Source organism: Drosophila santomea, chromosome 2R (genome assembly GCF_016746245.2).
Source record: "Drosophila santomea strain STO CAGO 1482 chromosome 2R, Prin_Dsan_1.1, whole genome shotgun sequence".
In the NCBI taxonomy this organism is placed as follows: Eukaryota; Metazoa; Arthropoda; class Insecta; order Diptera; family Drosophilidae; genus Drosophila; species Drosophila santomea.
The window spans coordinates 4,753,627-4,772,150 of NC_053017.2; the positions used below are offsets into that span (position 1 = coordinate 4,753,627).

At 40.6% G+C, this 18,524-nt stretch overlaps 1 protein-coding gene across 1 annotated transcript in view; it reads left to right on the forward strand.

The window, feature by feature from the left end:
• Positions 1-11,510: 11,510 nt before the first annotated feature.
• Positions 11,511-18,524, forward strand: part of LOC120444801 (putative neural-cadherin 2) — a 49,560-nt gene continuing 42,546 nt past the window's right edge. The window contains exon 1 of the mRNA XM_039624748.2: positions 11,511-11,595. The gene's annotated coding sequence lies outside the window, so the exon portion shown is untranslated. The remainder of the gene's footprint in view (positions 11,596-18,524) is intronic.

Sequence of the window (18,524 nt, forward strand, 5' to 3'; positions counted from 1 at the left end):
AAAAGTGTATTTATGTCGCCCTTTTTAGCTTTATTAAAGAAGAGTTTCATTTCTTGAATGATTGCTTAAAATATTTCAAGAATTTTATTATCTTGTTCGCGTTTTTTTCAGTGTGCCCTAAGTGATCGCAGCCAAGTCCATTACCATCCGAACTGCTTTCTGTGTATGCGGTGCTGTTCTGTTCCGTTGTTGGTGGACAACATGTTGACAACAATAACAACGAGTGCATACATGCCTCGTTGCAGAAATTATAGACATAAAAGCTATGTGCCAGCCATCCTGGACAGGCACACATCCGGCTAAAATATCGTTCTACTCGGCCAGAGCTGACATGACAGTAACTTCAGCTGCAATGCCAACAACGGCAACAGCAACAGCAACAGCAACAGCAACAGCAAAAGCAACAAATGCAACGAGAACAACATGGGAAAGACCGGCAACAACGCAAACTGTTGCACTGTCTTTGGTTGCAGAATGACATTCATAGGTGGTTCGAGGAGGGGCAATATTTTGGACCATGCTGGGGCATAAAAACTGCATTTATGCATGTGACGTGTTGCTCGCCCCGACACGCCAGCAATTTGGCACAGAAAGCCGGGGTACAACGGAGCAGACATTTTTGGGGATAAACGGAAGTGAAGTTTTCGGGTTCTGCATCGGAGATTTTCCTGTCATTGACCACCGCAACGAGCGGTTCAGTAGCGAACAAAATAAAAAGTGCAGCTGACATTTTAAATGCAATGGCAGGTGGGTGTCAAAGCGGTTCTTCCAACTCCTTGGACTATAACTCATTAAACAGACGGTGCTGTAAAACCCCAGCCTAGTAATGTAGAATATCCTGGCAGGAGGTCAACATAAATACTCAGTTTTTGATGAAGGATTAAAATGGATAATTTCCATTTTCTAAATTGCAAAATATGTATTTGTTAAGCAGAATTTATTACAATTTTATAGAGATAAGCTTATAAGGCGTCTGTATAATCCCTCTGTGGCTTTTCAATTAGTTTCAAGCATCTATTATTATTTCCATGTTTGTTATTGGTGTTTTTTGTTTTTTTGCAACGCTAAAATACGGTAACCACTCCAAATAAATCCTCTTAATGAGAAAACAGCAGAACAAATCCCAAAACACATCCTTTTGAACGGGCTGAGTGTTTTTCCCGTTCAGATTAAAGACCTCTAAAAATATGACGAAAAAAAGTGAAAACCCACTCCAGCTGCAGAGCACTTGAAGTGGACGTGGACTGCATCAATGCAGGACGTGTAGATCGGGCGAACCATATACAAATTTCTGTAGTTTTTGGGGTCAACGGGATAATGCCGATGGGCGTGGCAGATGCCCCCAACGCACATGTGCCAGTAATTTACATGCCTGTCTATTTGCCGGCGCTTGGAGGTCGCTGGCTGTCAGGACACTGGTGAGAAAGACAGATGGATGTGGAGGGAGGGAGGTGGGTAGGTTGTGAAAAGCAAAAGAAGAAGCTGGGCAAAATTTCGAAAGAGAGAGAGAGAAGGAGCGGCAAAAAATTGGACATGTAAAATTCGCTAGAAAGACGCCCATTGCCAATGCAAGAGGCAACCTTCAAAACAGTTGCATGCATTTTTCAATTTTAGAATGACGAGGCGATGGTTTATACGCCACACCCCCTTTATCCAGCCTTTTTCCTTTCTCCCTTTCTCCCTTTCTCCCTTCCTTCTTTTCCATTTTCCAACCCCATCCCCCGCCCCCCTGCCTCCCCTGCATGCAGGCGTTGGTTTTTCTGCTGGCTTAAAATTTCACCGCATGACATTCATCATAGAGCAGGACCACTGTGGCCCCCAGCTGTGTGGGATGGGTTAAGGCTGCCACTGCTTTTTTCGCTCTGTGTATGTGTATGTGTGTGTGTGTGTGTGTGTGTGTGTGTGCTTTAGATATTTGGGTTTGTTTTTGTACTGAGCTAGGGAGCCGGAGTGTGTGTGTGTAGCCAAAACAAACATTGCAAAATTTATGTCGTCTCATAAATTTGTAGCATAATTCTGGAACTGCTGCTCTGCAGCCGCCACTCGAAAATGTTTGGCTGCAATTTTGTGCTTCTGGCCAAGAGCAACCCAACACGACCCGCTTCGACCCGGATTTGCCTTTTGGACCAACTTGGTTTGGCCTTTGAGCCGTTTGCCTGGTTTCTTTTCTCTGTTTGTTGGTCTAACGAACCGCGTAAATGCAATTTCTCGACTTTCTTTTTTGTTTCCTTTCTATTTTGTTGCTGGATAAATCAAACATTTTAAAGAATTTTAACCTGGAGCTTATAAGCCGATAAAGCCACTAAACGAGCTAAAAAAATATAAAATAAACTAAAAATATATGCTTTTCCAGAAAACAATGTATTTAAATTCAATTTGTTATTATTTCTAATAATTAGCCAACTAACAAAATATTTTACTAACACTTTATATATACATATATAGATTCTTTCTATATATTGAGCAACCATACATTTTAAAATACACATATCTTTCACATATATGTATAGCTATCAAAGCTCAGCTATAAGGCTCGGGCATAATTTGATGGGCTCAAAGGCTGCAACTGATTAAAAGCTCAATAAATTGTGTGAAATATTCATATCTCCAGTGGCAGCTGCACTGGCAATAAAAGTTCAGCGAAGTGTCGATGGCTAAAAAGAGGCCACAAGAGCATTTCACAAGGCTGTCAACAAATGCCATTCGTCCTAAACTTTCGGCATGCTAATCACGGCATTGAAACCCACGGAATCCGCATAATCGGGCTGAAACTTGGGAGCTGCCGTCATCAATTATTTCCGGCTTCGGGGAATTCAGGACTTAAGTCACTCGGTGCGCATCTCGCATAAATCAGATATTAAATTATTTGCACTGTTGGTGGCTTAATGGCAAGAGTCACAGCTTGCGAAGTGTAATGCGCTTACGTGGAATTAGGTTAATACCCGAAGACTTGCTCGGCAGATTGCGCATACGCAACGTATGCTGCCAGTTGCAGTGGTAGTTAAGCGACTCTTTGGTCATGTCACTCAGACGGACCCTCTGACTTATGCATATGCAAGCATGCGGGACCAAAGAAACCAGGTGAAGCAGATAAACCGACTGGGAACCAAAAGCCAGGAGCCAGGAGCCAGAAACCAAATCTCTTGCCAGCGACAGCTAAGAAGCTGGGGAAAACTTTCCCGAGGCTGTGCAGCAAGTAAATGCACGAATTAGTTATATGAGGAGAGTGATTTCTCTGCTGCACTCAAAACAATTACTGAGTGCAGTTATCTATTCTAAGTGTATATTTGTTTTTGTATTAAGAACATATACGAGTAGTATTAAATAATCAGTCTAGTTGAACCATTTTTGATCATTAATTATTTTCATTACATGTGAAGAATGAATATTTATTTTTCACTACACCTGCTATCACCATAAACCAAACATAAGCAAACAAATTATACATATTTGTACCCTCTGTTTGGACTTTTAAACGGTTGCATTCACCTTTGTGGACTCAGCCAAAAGAAGTAGTAACTCTGATTAAGCCCGATTATGGTGGATGATAGTTAACTATGATCATACCAGCTTCCGAAAGATGTACTTCCCCCCAGAAAATGTTGCCGAAATCTGACCGCAAGCATTTTTGCAACTTTCGCCTGGAAAATAAACTGAACTTTTACTACGACCAAAATTGCGGCTCCAGCAATTATTCTTGCTGCTCTTTCGGCAAACAAAGGCCAACAGAAACACGGGGGGGCAGTGGATCTCCTTTACCAGGATTACCCGGCAAACGAAACGGGTTGGCAAGAGTGAAAGCCACCTTCGCTTCAGCAAAACATCCTTCCTGAGTGACTTTCCTTTGCCGCTTAGTTGACTTGCAAAATGGCTGAAATTTCAGCAGGCAGCCAAGCGGGCCCAATTTGACCTACATGCATGGCAAAGAGGACGAAAAGGCCGAAAAGGTGGACAACAGATTTTAATAATTCATTGAAATCAGCGAAACTAAAGCATTTTAAAGCCCCTTTTTTAAGCTGATTCGCTTATTGAATTTACATTTTATCTATTTAAGGTTGGCCTTCCGGCACTAATGCCCAGATTTGTAAATTTATCAAATCCAAACAACAAGAAAACGTTATACCTTCTGAATTATGTTGAGCAATTTGTGGCTGCATTTTGGAGGGAACAACTTAAGCTTTGTCATTAATTTAGCTTTGAGGTCGCCGGCCTGGTCAGCAGATTTTCAGTAGACCGCAAAAAATGGCTTTAAATCCATTTTATGGCCATGGCCATTAACCGAAATTTGTTTGTCATGTGAGGCAAATGCTAACGATGATTCGCATACGGCACATGAAACATTTTTGGGGCGAGCTCTTTTAATTTTATGGCAGACTCATTTGCCTCGAGGTAAAAGTGTAACTATCGGCAGTTGAAAAGACTTTTTTTTACAGGAGAAGGAAATCACGCATTCGCCGGGGTAAACACATACATTTTTAGAATTGGGCTACAAAACTTTTTTTGGGCCTACAACTTTGCTCATTTAAATGCTTATTAAATATGCCTGGTTAGGTTTTTAGGAAAGGCCGTTTGCTGAAAGGGTCTGAACGTATAAAACTCGAAAGGGGGATACCTTACAAATAATATATAAATTATTAGTCTTTATTGGCATCCGCCCAATAAAATATTTCTTAAAATAAATCTGGTATACGTTATTACTAATTAATACTTCAAAAATGTTTCGGGTATAAATAAAATAGCAATAACGAATATCTACAGACTGCATATGAAATGTAACAATTTGAACTACGATATTTTATCGTATTTATGAGCAAAAAAGGTTTATTTTGAGTTCCGGAATGTTTGCCGATGGTTCTAAAACGCAAACGTTAAAAATAAAACCAATATGCCATTTAATGCCAACGGCGTCGGAGGAACGAACCAAAAACTACCCGGGCACAGTGGTAAAAATATAATCAAAATAGAAATTGTTGATTTTTCGTTTCGCTGTGCATACTAACGAGTTTTAAAACTTTAACCCACCAACCGAGCAACGCACTTCCACACCTCCACACTTCCACATACACATTAATGTTAACCCATTCCCGCCCCCTGACACATTTACTCCCAGCGCATTCGATTTCATTTTGCATTTGTGGCCCTTGTCGTAGCCTTTTTTTGTGCCGTTGCCAACTGGCGGCCCTTGTAATTTCCGCTGCGTGTTTTCCTTTTTTGCCTCGTTTTTCCAATGTTGTTACCCTTTTTACTTTCGCTTTCACTCTTTCGATGCGAGGAGCAGGCTTCCCAGAGCCATTAAGCTCCTTGAATGCCCGAATGCCCGAATGCCTGAATGTCCTGGCTCCTGTCGCTAAACTGCTAAATGTCGCATAATTATCGTATTTCACTGCGCGTTTTTTCGGGGATTTTTCGGTCCTCCCCTTTGTATGTATATGTCTCTCATTATTGTCTGCTCCTGCTTTTTGGTAAATCCTCTTTGAGTAATACACATATTTTATCGCTTTGAATTTGACAAGATATTTTCGGCATAAAACGAAATGGGCTTATATTCGACAATTATATTTTTCAGCTAATTAGAATGGTTTTTCAGGGAAGGACTTTTCAGTGAAAGGATTCTGGCTTCGTGTGTACTGTGTTCGGCATTCATGTGAATTCCTAAGACCCCTTATATGTCTGCCTAACTATTCATAATATTCGTTGAGCACACATTATCTTAGGGCCATTAAAAACTTTCCGCGCACTCCAATTAATGTTGACCATAACAATTAAAATCATTTGAACCATTCCAGCTCACTTGGGCCAACGTTTATACCATGTATTTCCACTTTCCCCTGCAGTAGCCATAAACTATTTGCACAAAACTTTTCTCTTCGCGGCATCGTTAAAATGACAACCAGTGGAGCTTCAAGTGTCCCTTTTCCAGACTCCCCGAAAGCCGCAGAAACTTTTGAAAGTCCTGCACTAATCGTTTGACACACAGACTTACCCACACATACTGCAAAAGGAATATAAGTGTTCTGAAAAAGTAGACAACTTTTTAGGTGCACAAAACACAATACACAAGTTTTCGTTAATATATTTTTGGCTCCCCATGCAGCAAGTATTGTTTTCCCTCCAGTGTTTTCCTTTTGGCGCCTCTCCCACTCTTTTTTTCTTTTCCCTATTTATGTCTTGCCATTTTTTTACGATGTATCCAGGCGCAAGACAACATTTTATTATTTTGTATCGTCTTATATCCGTAACACTCTTCTTTACTTTACGTGGCCCAGCGAGCCTACAAGTTTTTCAAACAATTCCACCCAGCTGAGTTTAAAAATAATTGCTTCTTGGCTTTGTGGGTATCTGCTTCATCCCTCGGTTTAGTATAAACGTTTTATGGTTTTATAAATACTTAATATGCGTTGTAATTACTTTCAAGCGTCTTATCAACGTTTGTGATCCTCGGCTTATAGTCTTTCACCGGGTCCTTTGTGTGAAAACTAAAATTGTGGCCGGATTGTGTGCGGTTTCATTAAAGGGATTCGACCCGCTTTCAGCCATTCTTCCATTTCAACTCTGTGGCATCACACAAATGGTCAGTGAACAAGTGTGCGGAATGCTTATGGGGTCGGCCAAGTGTGAATTTAATTAGAATTTTACTATTAAGCCTTGCAGACAGCTTTTGGAGTGGGTTAATGTCATTGACGCGCTTCCGAGAAGAGCCCCAATTTGGGACACCAGGAGCTGAGTGTGTGTTGACCATAATGTCTCCATTTCATGGCCAATAAAGAACTGAACCAAGGCTCTGGGCTTCCAAACTCAATGTGTTGCCAAGTGCGAAAACATGGCAGGAGTTTCAATTCATATAAATAAACACATGCCTTTACGTACGTATATTTGTATGTATTATGTATAAAAGATGGCCGGCAGCACACAACATCACAGTATTTGCAATAAGCCAACAAAACGTGGAAAAGGCGACAAATGCCAACAATGGGGTAAAAAGTGGCCAAATAAAATCCATAAATCGCCAGACAATGAAACAGACATGACGGTGAAAACGGGGGAAATGTAATAAAAATACAAGTCACAAAGCAAGAGGGTCCTGGCAACCGAACGTGGACTTCATTTCTGCAGAAAAATGCAATGCAAAGAGAACAAGAAAAATGCATTTTGTTGTGGAAATTTTTCGGACTTTATTCCGTCGTCCATCTCGTTTTTAATAAAATGTGCCAAGCCCAACTCAAGTCAGGTCGGTTCCGCCGGCTTAGACTCAAAAGCGAGCTAAGCTCACTCAACTGTAGTTATTGCTATTTTGCTCCTGGTCAGATCCCCAGATTCCCAGACTCCTAGATTCCCAGACCCAGCAATATCAAGAGCTGTCGAATCTGGGCGGAAGGACAGCACATCCCAGTACACACACTCGCCCAGCACTTGACCACATTTGAAAAGAGTTATGAATATTACAACAAGGTCTGCAGGAGAAACGTGGCTGGGGGCTCCCCTATTTTTATGACCCCAATGTGCTTGTGTGTGTTGCGTTGAAATTGTTATTTTTCTTATTTATTTCAATTTATGAGATTTTTATATGCGCACTTTTGTGGTCTCAGTTTTCATGCAGCAAGTCGAGCAGAGTATATTGCCTTCTAAATAAGTTTTTTTTTTATCAAATTTATTTATAAATAACAGCTCAAAGGAAGTCAGTAAATTCTGCAGCATATAAGGTACCCGATATCAATCTAAATGAAGCCTTTGGTTTATTGCACTATTGGTCCTCTGTCAGCATTTATTTCCATGTTCATTTCCATGTTCATGTTATCCAGTTCGAATAATAGAACCGTCTTATTCAATGCAATTCAGATATTTTGAAACATTTTTACAGACAAACAGAATTTAACCAGAATACACGACAGAAACTACGAATTCTTGAAGCTTAAATAAAGTTTAAGGCGTTAACTTTTAATAAAGTAATCCAGTCGGTTTCTATGTTGACTTCCCCGATGAACTAAAAACACATCGGGAGCCAAGTGCTGCAAGAGATTCGAGCAAATGAAACCTTAACAAATTATCGCATCCATTACTTGGCAGCCTTCTGAAACCATTCGAAGATTAGGAATCCCAACCGCCATTGCCACTAATTCAATTTCAAGGAACACGCGAAAAAGACAAAACTAAAATATCGGATGGGGCGAACTAAATATATATATATGTTATTTTCGCTGGAAAACTAGTTTGAAGAGTCTACAACTCGGTCACGAACTGCCATAAAAAGCGCAGTGAAAATGGGAAAGCTGGAAAATGGGTGAAAAAAGGAGGTGGCGGTCATATCGAAGAGCGGTGCTGAAAGACTACCGAGAGCATGTATTGGAGTTGATATTTGCGCATCAGTGAGCACATTGAACTGTCAATGCCAGAAAAAGGAGCAGGCGAAGAGTAAGTTCGCTGGAAAATGAGGGGGAAATGGGGGGCAATGGAAGCCCGTCTCCATTGCCAATTTATCAATTGCAGTTGGCAATTGACAACGACGAACCCAACCACTAATGCAGCCATTGCCGTTTGAACCGAGGGTTGAGTGCTCCATTGGGGAACTGCCTCATCATCTCGTGCGTGTTGAAAAAGTAATTACATCGTGGACTGCCAACTATAAATAACAAAGGGGCCGCGCAGCAACGACACAGTTTTTATTGCAACTTTAAAGTGTCATTTTGGGGCATAAATATTCCCCACAAAAAGATCGCTCCTCCAGCTCGACTCCAGCCTCTTCGGTTTCCTTAGTCTGCATAAATCAACGTAAATGAATGCTATTTAGTTGATGGCACAGGCCAGGAAATGCGCCGCTTAGCCGAACACGCTCACAAGGATGCACACGCAGCTCCTTAAAAATATACACCTGGAGAAATGTGTTGGATACATTTAAATATAAGTTTGGCATATAAGAGCTTACAATTACTGAAGCATATTCATTTTATGAAGTTAACGAGAGCAATTACTTAAAATATTTCAAATAGAACATTTTTGGTAGCTCACAACATATATAAAGTTTGTTGTCCTAATAAATGTTAGGCATTAAAGACGTTCTTCTGTAGTACTGTACTCCTATAGTAATGATAGGTAGTAGTAATCAGAAATATACTATTTGATATTTTAAAGGACTTAGGTCAAGTGCATATGTTTTGAAAAGTGCACACAACTCTGTTGGCAGTCTCCAACTGGTTGCAGTTACAAATGCAGTCAGTGGCTGGCATTTTCCACATGCATTTCTCAAACGTTCAAATGTGTACGGAAACCGAAGCCAAGTGCAGGCGGAGCTCTGATGTTGCCAACCGAAGAAAGATGGCCCAGAGAGTGAAGTACTGAAGCCAAGGGGCTGGGATCTGTGTGTGTGTATGTGAGTGTTTGTGTGTGTCTGTGTTTGGCACTTCCGTTTGATATTAGCCCGCGCTCTTCTACGAATTTAGTCAACATACACAAACATTGGAAAAAGCACTGGCCCAGCCCCACAGTGGGCTGGTTTTCTGGGGGTTAATGCATTTCTGCGGTTTTGGCCAGACTTGAGGGGATGCGTTCGGAGAACATTTTGCTGCGTCTTGAGTAACTGAAGATGTTTGGCCTGGCAGGCAAATGCGAGGCAGACAGGCATATTTTGCATACTCTGAGGCTAAATCAGCTACTTCCATAAATGCAGTGCGGAAATGCATTATATAGCTCAGACTGCTGCTCAAATCGCATGGCAAACGCCGAAGACTTTTGAGATACTCGTATCTGCCTGAATCTGGCATTATTTCAGCATTAAGGTCATCAGACGCCACTGCACTAAGGTTGACTGCTGGGTATTAGGGGTAATAATAAATCTACATATTTGCTTAGATCGATTTTTCTATCTATACTATATTATACATATTCATATGAACGGTCGAAAAAAAGCAGGCCAGCTTGCGCAATAAAGCACATGTTGTTTGCTTAACATTTATTTAAATGCCTGTTCAAGTTTAAAAAGAAAAATACTTTGTTTTCATTCTCTTAATTAATGCTTTAAATATGATAATAAAATATGTTTATCTATGATTTTTTTGGTAAGTGAATGGAAATCCTTGAATGGCATTAACAGAACCGAGAGTAAGCAGAAAAAATTTTTACAAAACATGCAACTTGCATTTTTTTGCTTTCATTATAACATAAAGCCAAATTCGCAATGCAAATAAACAAAGTGGAGCGTGGAAGTTAAATAAATAAGTTGCAGAGTTTTTTCGTCACTCCATAAAGGGTTTCGAGATTTTTCAACAGGCGATACTCAGATTCAGGGATAATGCCTTTGACAGGGGCGAACACTCAGGTTGGGGCGTCGACAACATTGTTTTATTAAATACAAAGTAATGGTCCTGCCACCCACACATGTTCGTATACCCACATACATGCACCTAGCCACTCGCTCACGGACTTACACACACATACACACACACACACATACACGCATGCAGACATGGCCGCACTCTGACTCCGGAACGGCTTAAATCATTTTCCAACTTTCCTCGTTTTTTCGTATTTCCTTGTTCTTTTATTTTTGTTGCGAGGCACTTAAATTATGCAACAATCGCTACATACACGTACACTTGTTCATCCTCTCAGCCGCACATACAGCACCATGAGTTATGGTGACATTGCCCAAGTTGCGAAATGTAATGCTTCAACTGCCAGTTTAGCCCCGAAAAGAGCGTTGAACAGTGTCATCTGCAGCATTAATTGAAAATTCTTTGCATTTTCCTATCACTCTCTATATGATTACCGAGGACTAGGTAATTTAATTAGCCATCTAATCCATCGGATTTGTCCTTGCGTTCGCCTTTGACAATTTTTGGAAGTACCGTCCCATAGGAAGAGAAAGCGGCTTATGTTGGGACAAAAAGAGAACTTAACGCCATGAAAAACGAAATGGATTTATTCTGTAAGCTAGTGGTAATTTAAGAGAGGCATTATGTTATAAAAATAACATAGCTGTTAAGGCTAATGGGTTTTCTGAGAGCATCTGGCCAGGAAGTCTTTTGATTTTCATAGAAATGGCTGGTAATGTTATCTGTGGTAACAAGTATTAACGTAACTGCATTTACCTAGCAAATATATGAATAGCCCGTTAAATATTTTTTATATTTTTCTTAAATACATTTATGTTTGGCAAACTGTAAATACGTTAATTTTGTACAAAATATTGCCTACTTTCGGGTCATGCCATGGTTATTCAGACTTGTTGAGTTAACAGAGCGATGCTTCGCCATCCGTGCTGTTAACTAGCATTGGCAGTCGGCAAGAGAAAATGTCCTTTCATTGGCGAAAGCCGGCTACTGGCAACCTACTAACCTAGTGAGGCCTCTCACACAATCGCTTGTTATCACATTAGGAAATGTCCTTTGAATAGCAGTAAGTGCCACTGTAAATGCTACTGTACAGAGAGGACTCTGTACACTGCAGCATCCCGACGTCGAAGTCGCAGGACACATTTTCAGTACATTTTGAGTTGTTGACGGCGGTGAGCGTGTTCTTCGGCATCCGAGAGCCCGAAAAAAATATGTGTGTGCACTTTCCGAGTGGCTGAGTTGTGAAAAGCATGAAAAATTACACCGAAATGTAAAGTGGCTCCTTGGTGGAATGTTCCTTCAACAGAAATAAAAACGGGAGATAAATTATTTTCATGTGATATGATAGCCGAGAATTCACTCGCGTCGCGCTGATAACGCACAAATTTCCAAGGCAATCAATTTTAGTCGAAATAATAATGAAAGGAATTAAATTGAAATATTCGCGCTAGAATGTGGCATCGTTTAAATGCCAGTTTATCACAATCGTTGCGTGCGTGCGTCTGCTTTAATTAATATCCATCCCAACCGCGTGCTCTTGTAATGATTAATGGAATATGGAATCAATTAACTCAAATGGTTAAAGAATGGTGTCAAACTATCCGCGGAATTTACACGCACGTTAACAATAATTAAGCAAAGCTTTTCGCGGCAAAATGGTGTGAAAAGTTTTGAAAAAGAATTCGCAAAACTTTCGCGGTGCGCTCACGTGGAATAAAATATTTGTGTGTAATCAGGAATTTAATTAAAAGTAATAAAACTAGTGCCACGATGCACGAGTGCGCTACCATTTGGGAAAGCAACGGGGAATAAAACATGAAAAATTAAACTGTTGATGGTCGGCACCGTAAAAGCGTTTTAAATTACTCGTTTAATACAATAGTATGGCATAACACACATACCGAGCAAAGATTATTATCCTGAATTTAGTTTTGGTATTCAAATAAGTGACAGAGCTGGTATTCACCCAACCTAACAGCAATTTCTGCGCTTATAACTATATCATATACCATATGTATATTAATTAAATGTACGAGTGCTCCCATTTATGAATACAAATAAGGTATTTGATTATTAGTTCCGAGTTTGGCATTGCCCAAATCACTTATAATGGTGGTGCAATGACACCGACAACAAATCCATAAATATCGTGTTAATTATATCTAAAATGTGTGACTTCAATGGAGTGCATTTCAAACCACCGCCCGTCATAAAATGGATTATCAATGCCAATAAGCTCTCTTGTATAATGAACTGATAGATAAACAAATCCGCTTTGGGGCAACTCAAACAAATCTATACGATTGCGCATAAATATATTTAGGATACAACTAATTGCGCGCATAACGCAAACAATTATGGCCAGTACAGCAGCAATGTCACCACATCGCATTCGGGGCTCAAATATAAAACACTAAGCGGCTTGTGAGGCATTCATGTTATATACACATTGTGACAATCCCGAAAAAGCGGGAGCCCATCAGAAACATGATTAATCTCAATTTATGACATCATCATCAGAGGACGAGGCTGAAAATCAGAGCTGCAAAAAAGAAGAGTCGCTCTCTGCGAAGCTCTAACGATCAAACTGGCAATTAATCAATCAATCAAATTATCAATCAACACTTTACGGTGAAGTGAAGCAGGAGCCTCGCAAACTAAGCCATAATTGACATTAATGGCTGGTGGGCTTAAGCCCAACTAACCCCAACCGTTTGCATGCATGAATATCAGGATGCTGCCATCCTGATTCACGGACAATATGATTTATGCAGCAGCATAATTAGTGTCCTGGATATACAGCGTTCGGTAGCATTCGGTAGGCCGTGTACCCCTGTCATCGTTGCTATTATCCTGCTGCCCTAATCACATTTCGCATAATGTGTAACTTAATAAAATAATAATATTTCCGAAATTATGCTTTTGCTAATTAGTTGCATAAATCAAGCCGTAAACCAACCGGGTGGAAAACCAGAGTATCCTGGCTCACGGCCTTGCTGCCCTCCTAATTGATTTGAGTTGTAGACACGATTTTTGCATTTATCCAATCTAATTAAATGGCACTACACCAGCTGGGTTTATTCCACCATAAACGTTACCAAAGGCAGAGTGCCCAGAGTACCCGGAAGTGCTCCGAATCTCGGCTATTTCACACCTCGGGTTTCACCTGGCTTTCGCTTGAACTTTCACTTCCGATTCACCAGCTGCAAGTGAAATGTTTGCCGCTCTTAATTTATCATCTGGGGTTCATTTGCCGTAAGTGAGTCTGCGGTGTCATTACTTTTTGTGGCTTTCGGGACTCGAGCTGAGCCCTACATGCCATCACATAAAAAGCGATGCTTGGCATTATGATTAGGGTACGTGTGTCAGCATTGTCTGGATAATGGAAGCGGGCTCAGAAAATGTTAAGCCAGGTTAGGGAAGCAATTGTGCTGCGGCCCAGATAACTTGTCCGCCTCGGGACCAAATTTTACTCTCTGCGAAATCATACGGTAATCCAAAGCCAACAGCCATAAATCGCCCTGATTGCCTTCAATCTTGTCGAAGGTCCTGGAACTGTGCGCTTGAATTTCTTACTTATCGGGCTGCTCAGCATTGGGAGATAAGGATTAATGGTTCAGCCCAAAATTGACGATAAATTTTGGCAATGCATCAATGATCGGAAACTGATGTAAATCGCAATTAAATACATATGAGAATACCCAGGCCGCAGGAAATTGATCTCCCTTAAGATCCAATATGAAATTGGTATTACCAAAAATTATAACTTGGTCTCCTATTTTTTTTAATGAGTTTCCTTATCAAAGGAAACTATAAGTCGGTGCCCTGAACTTGTTGCAGTAAGAATTTATATTGAACTAAAGAAAACCCCAGTCTATTTATTATCAGTTGGCATTACTTTGAGGTTTGGCACTCATCCCACCCTCGCAGTTTATAGTTTATAGCCCAACTCCGAGCCCGAAGAAAGTGCAGCAATAAAATAAAATTATTATATTCGCCGGCTCTGTTGTGCGGCAGATAAAATAGTTGCAACTCCCAGCGCTGCGACAGAAATTGGTCATACATCCCGGGGATGTGAAATCGAGCCATTACACAAGCCAAAAGCCGCGGGTCTGCGATTCCGCCAAATGTCTCCCGATATGTGGGCGGGAATTGAATTGGGAAAGGGTGAAGGGACAGGAGTGGAAGGAGAAGGCAGCTATGTGAGCAAGTTGGTAGCCTCCGAGTCTGAAGCCCTTGCCCTGGTTGACGGCGAATCGAATCGAATCAGGGGCCCGCAGTTCACAGCCAGATAAGCAGCTGTGATTTATTGCATCTAATTGCTCACGAGCCGATCCGCGAACGTGCCCCAATAACATTTGCGGGCTTCACACCTCAGCGGATTCGAGCCGGATGCCGGATGCCCGATGCCCCAATGTCCAAATTGCCTCAAAACGGCAGCGGAATGTTATCAATGGACACATACATTTTGTGGTTGACGGCTCCTGCCAGCCGCCAATCAATTTAAACTAAAGTGGTTACGTTTCATCAAAACGACTTTCCAATGTCATTTTGGGAAAAATCGAAAGCGTCGCTGTTTATGAAATTAAAGCAGACCATTTATTTGCAGTCAATTGCTGAAAGCTACAACTTAAAGTATAATCTTAAGGTAAAGCAAATTGGTACAATCAAATCGATCAAGCAATTCTGAGCACTTTTTCCATTAGCAAGAAAAGGAAAGTAAAGTTGAAAGCATTGAAATAAGCCGATTCGCGATGTAACAAAGCAAAAGTAGAAGGTTCATGCAATTTTGAACAGCAGAAAAAATATAAAAACGAAATAAAGCACAATTTGAGCAGCACCCTCAGAAAAATCTTGTATTCTTTTTGCAACCATCAATGGACATTAATAGTTTAAGAAGGGAGACTACTCACCTACTCAAAGAAATCGATGGTGGTCAAGGGTCAAGGGAAGAAAAACGTATAATTCCAATCAATAAATGTGCATGCAACAAGAGAACAACTGCAGGTTTTACTTGCTGCCTCAGTTGAGCAACCACAATTGCAGAAGGAGCAGCTCTTTTCATTAAATCTCTACCAGACACACATGCATAACATTTTACACTCTCTTGAAAGCAAGCTAATTTATTCGGAAATGTTTGAGCAGCGCAAATAAACGAGCTAAGCTACATGACAACAATTTAATGAAATTCACAGTGGCAGCGGCAGGAGCAGGCTAATTAAATAACCACGCCCACTTCAGCGCACCTCGAGCGTAACCTTTTCCCTGCCTCGCCATGCCACGCCCCCTGCGGATATTTCCACCCACTGACCTGCCAGGGAATGTATAACTTTATAACTCGGGCTAACTTATTTTTTGCCACTCGAACGCTTTGCTTTGGCTTCAAGCAACTGGCCAAAAAAATCCTAAGCCCACTTGAGTTTTAAACTTTTCATCTCGTAACGAGCGATGTCCACAGGATATTTAAACTTTAATGGGGGTTTATTTTTACTGAAAATAGTTCTCAATTGTTTTGATTTGGGCGAAACAAGTACGGAAATGAAAATACCAAAAGGTAGATTTAAGTTAAGTCAAATTAAGTTCACGTAAATCAGTTAAAATAAGTACTTATTTCACACTAATTAATTGTTAAGTGCAAGTTATTGAAACCAGATAATTACTTGTGCCCATCTAATTAATAAAATGTCTTACGAACCCCCAAACTGCTACCTATGGACAATCAAAGGCCTCAACGTTTCATTCTGAATATCTGACAGCCCAATGAGCACCACCTGTCTGTAACAAATAAATCCCTTGAGCTCAAAAAACATTTCTAATTAACTTTTAAGCCACAGAGCAGAACGCAAGCAGATACATTCAATTTTCACAGCTGAAATTTAAGCTATTCAAATTGTACTTTGCTCATAAACAAATACGTAAAGATTTTAAAAGTTGCTAAACTTCGAGTTGTTGCTAAAACTTTGGCACTGAACTTTGCTCAACCATCTATTGCAAATATTACATATACAAAAAAAACGGGAAGGAAGGCGAGTGAAAGTTTTTCTGTGTAACGTAAAAATTGCTCACTTTGTTTTCCGGTGAACCCAAAAATAAAGTTGCTAAAATAAAATTTAATTTCAACCTCTTCCTCGTTGTCGTCGTACAACTGAAAACGTACAAATAAAAACGAACTGGATAGAGAGAAGTGGGTCAATAAAATGCAAGTAATGCATAAATTTGCAACAGAAACTGGAACTCGCAACTGAAAAGCGGGAATTGTGCTATGCCCCCAAGGAAACGGGGCAGCATTAAAATAAATAAAAATTAATTGGTATGTTACCAGCCGTTGGGAGTGGGAAAACACCGGCTAAATGGACGGACTGGAACAAGGTGCTGGGCGTTCAGGAAACTCAACTGGAGTCCACACAGTTGGCCAGCTGAGTCAACTGCACAGTCAAAAGTGGGCTATGCATATGCATAAGGGGCGTGGCAAGCAGATACAGGCGGCGAGTAAAGAGGACTTTCTGCTCCTGCACTCCAGTTCAAGTGTATTAACACAGCAAATAAAGAAAATATTACAGGAAAGTAAAGCGAGGCAAACGCCTTACTCTTCAAACGGCAACATTTTCGATGGGTTATCCCTTTCAGCAGTAATCCTGAAGACCGCAGGGAAAGGCAAATAAAACGTGACGGGCTTTATTATGTTTCATAAGAAAAGCAAAACGTGACGAGATTTTCCCATATAGGCCGAATGTTAATTGAGTGAAAGCCAGTGAGGGATACCTTTGCTAAGAACCTGCCGAGTGTATTAAGTGTGTATCAGAGATAGGGTATTATAATTATAGGTACATGAATATCTTGTTTATTTTCATTAATAGTAGGCGTGTGTGACGACACTCTTAAATTTCTAAAGATGTATTAACCAAGTCTACCCGCTGGAAATCTTTTAATCATACTTGTGGTTGCTCAGACTTACGCCAATTTTTTCTGCCTTTAACTTGGGTAGACCAAGCTGGCCTTTGAACTTTGCCTAACTTCTTAAAAGTAATCTTGTGTACTTATGGCAACATTCTTTTCAAGTTTTCTGGTGCACGAACTTTAAGCTACCTTTAAACCTGGAAAAATGAAATTTCAAAACTTATGACTTGGCCAACTTTTCCAGAAAACACAAAAAACAAAAAAAACCTTTGGCAATTCCGAATTGTGCACAGAACTCGTTCATCAAATCATTTTATGGTAACTACGAAGCAGATTTTGTTACTCCAGGTAGTAAGAAGTGAAATGCATCCCCGGGAAATATCAAACCTAGCAAGGATAAAATGCAAGGCAGTTGCACCAGCTTTTTCCCAGCTATCGAAAAATCATGGGCTACGGGGGAGGGAAATCGTCGGGGGAGGGAAAGTTGGGGAAATGGGTCACACGGCTGAGTGCATTTTTGGCGCGTCAAAGATGTCGATGTGCAGCAAAAGCAGCTGGCAGGGAGATTTCCACCGGCTTGACAGCAGGCAAAGGAAAAGGAAAAGCATTGGGGAAAATTGTATCCTGTTTATGCCTATGAGTGTATATGCCTGCCTATGAAATATGCTAATGATCAACTTGAGACATGTTCAAATTATTGTCACTGCTCCGGGTCTTCCGGAATTCTTCCTTTAAAACAGTGAAAGTATCTTCATTTCTTTTTTAAGGAAAGAACAACTCTGGCGGGAAAACCGAAAAGGCCCCCAAACGCAGCCCGCTGCTAATTAAGTCAGTTGCTGCTCGCTTTATTACTGGCGACATATTTTTTTTTCAGTCCGCCACTTCTTCTCGAGTACAATTCTTGTTCGCTTCTATTTTGGTTGACTGTTGCCACTGGCAACGTTTTGGCACTTTTGTCTGGCTGCGCAAATTGCAGACAAATTAATTTTTATAAATTTAATTAGTACTGCATACTGGACAAATTACCCTCTGGTAATTTAATAAGCTCGCCACGAATGAGCTGAATTTTTCGTATTCTCGTAAGTGTTAGACATTTGCGATTAAATTAAAGGAAATTTGTACATATTTACCAGCCAAGGAAGCCACAGGGCGTGACAGGTGACTTGGGGATCATTATGTAGCATCGGACAAACAACTGGATCACATACCATCCTCTCGCAAATTTTATTTTCCGTTTTAATTGCGAGTTTTTGCGCTGCCACTTTTTTGTTCAGGAGCTAACTAAGGCGCAACAGCGGAAAG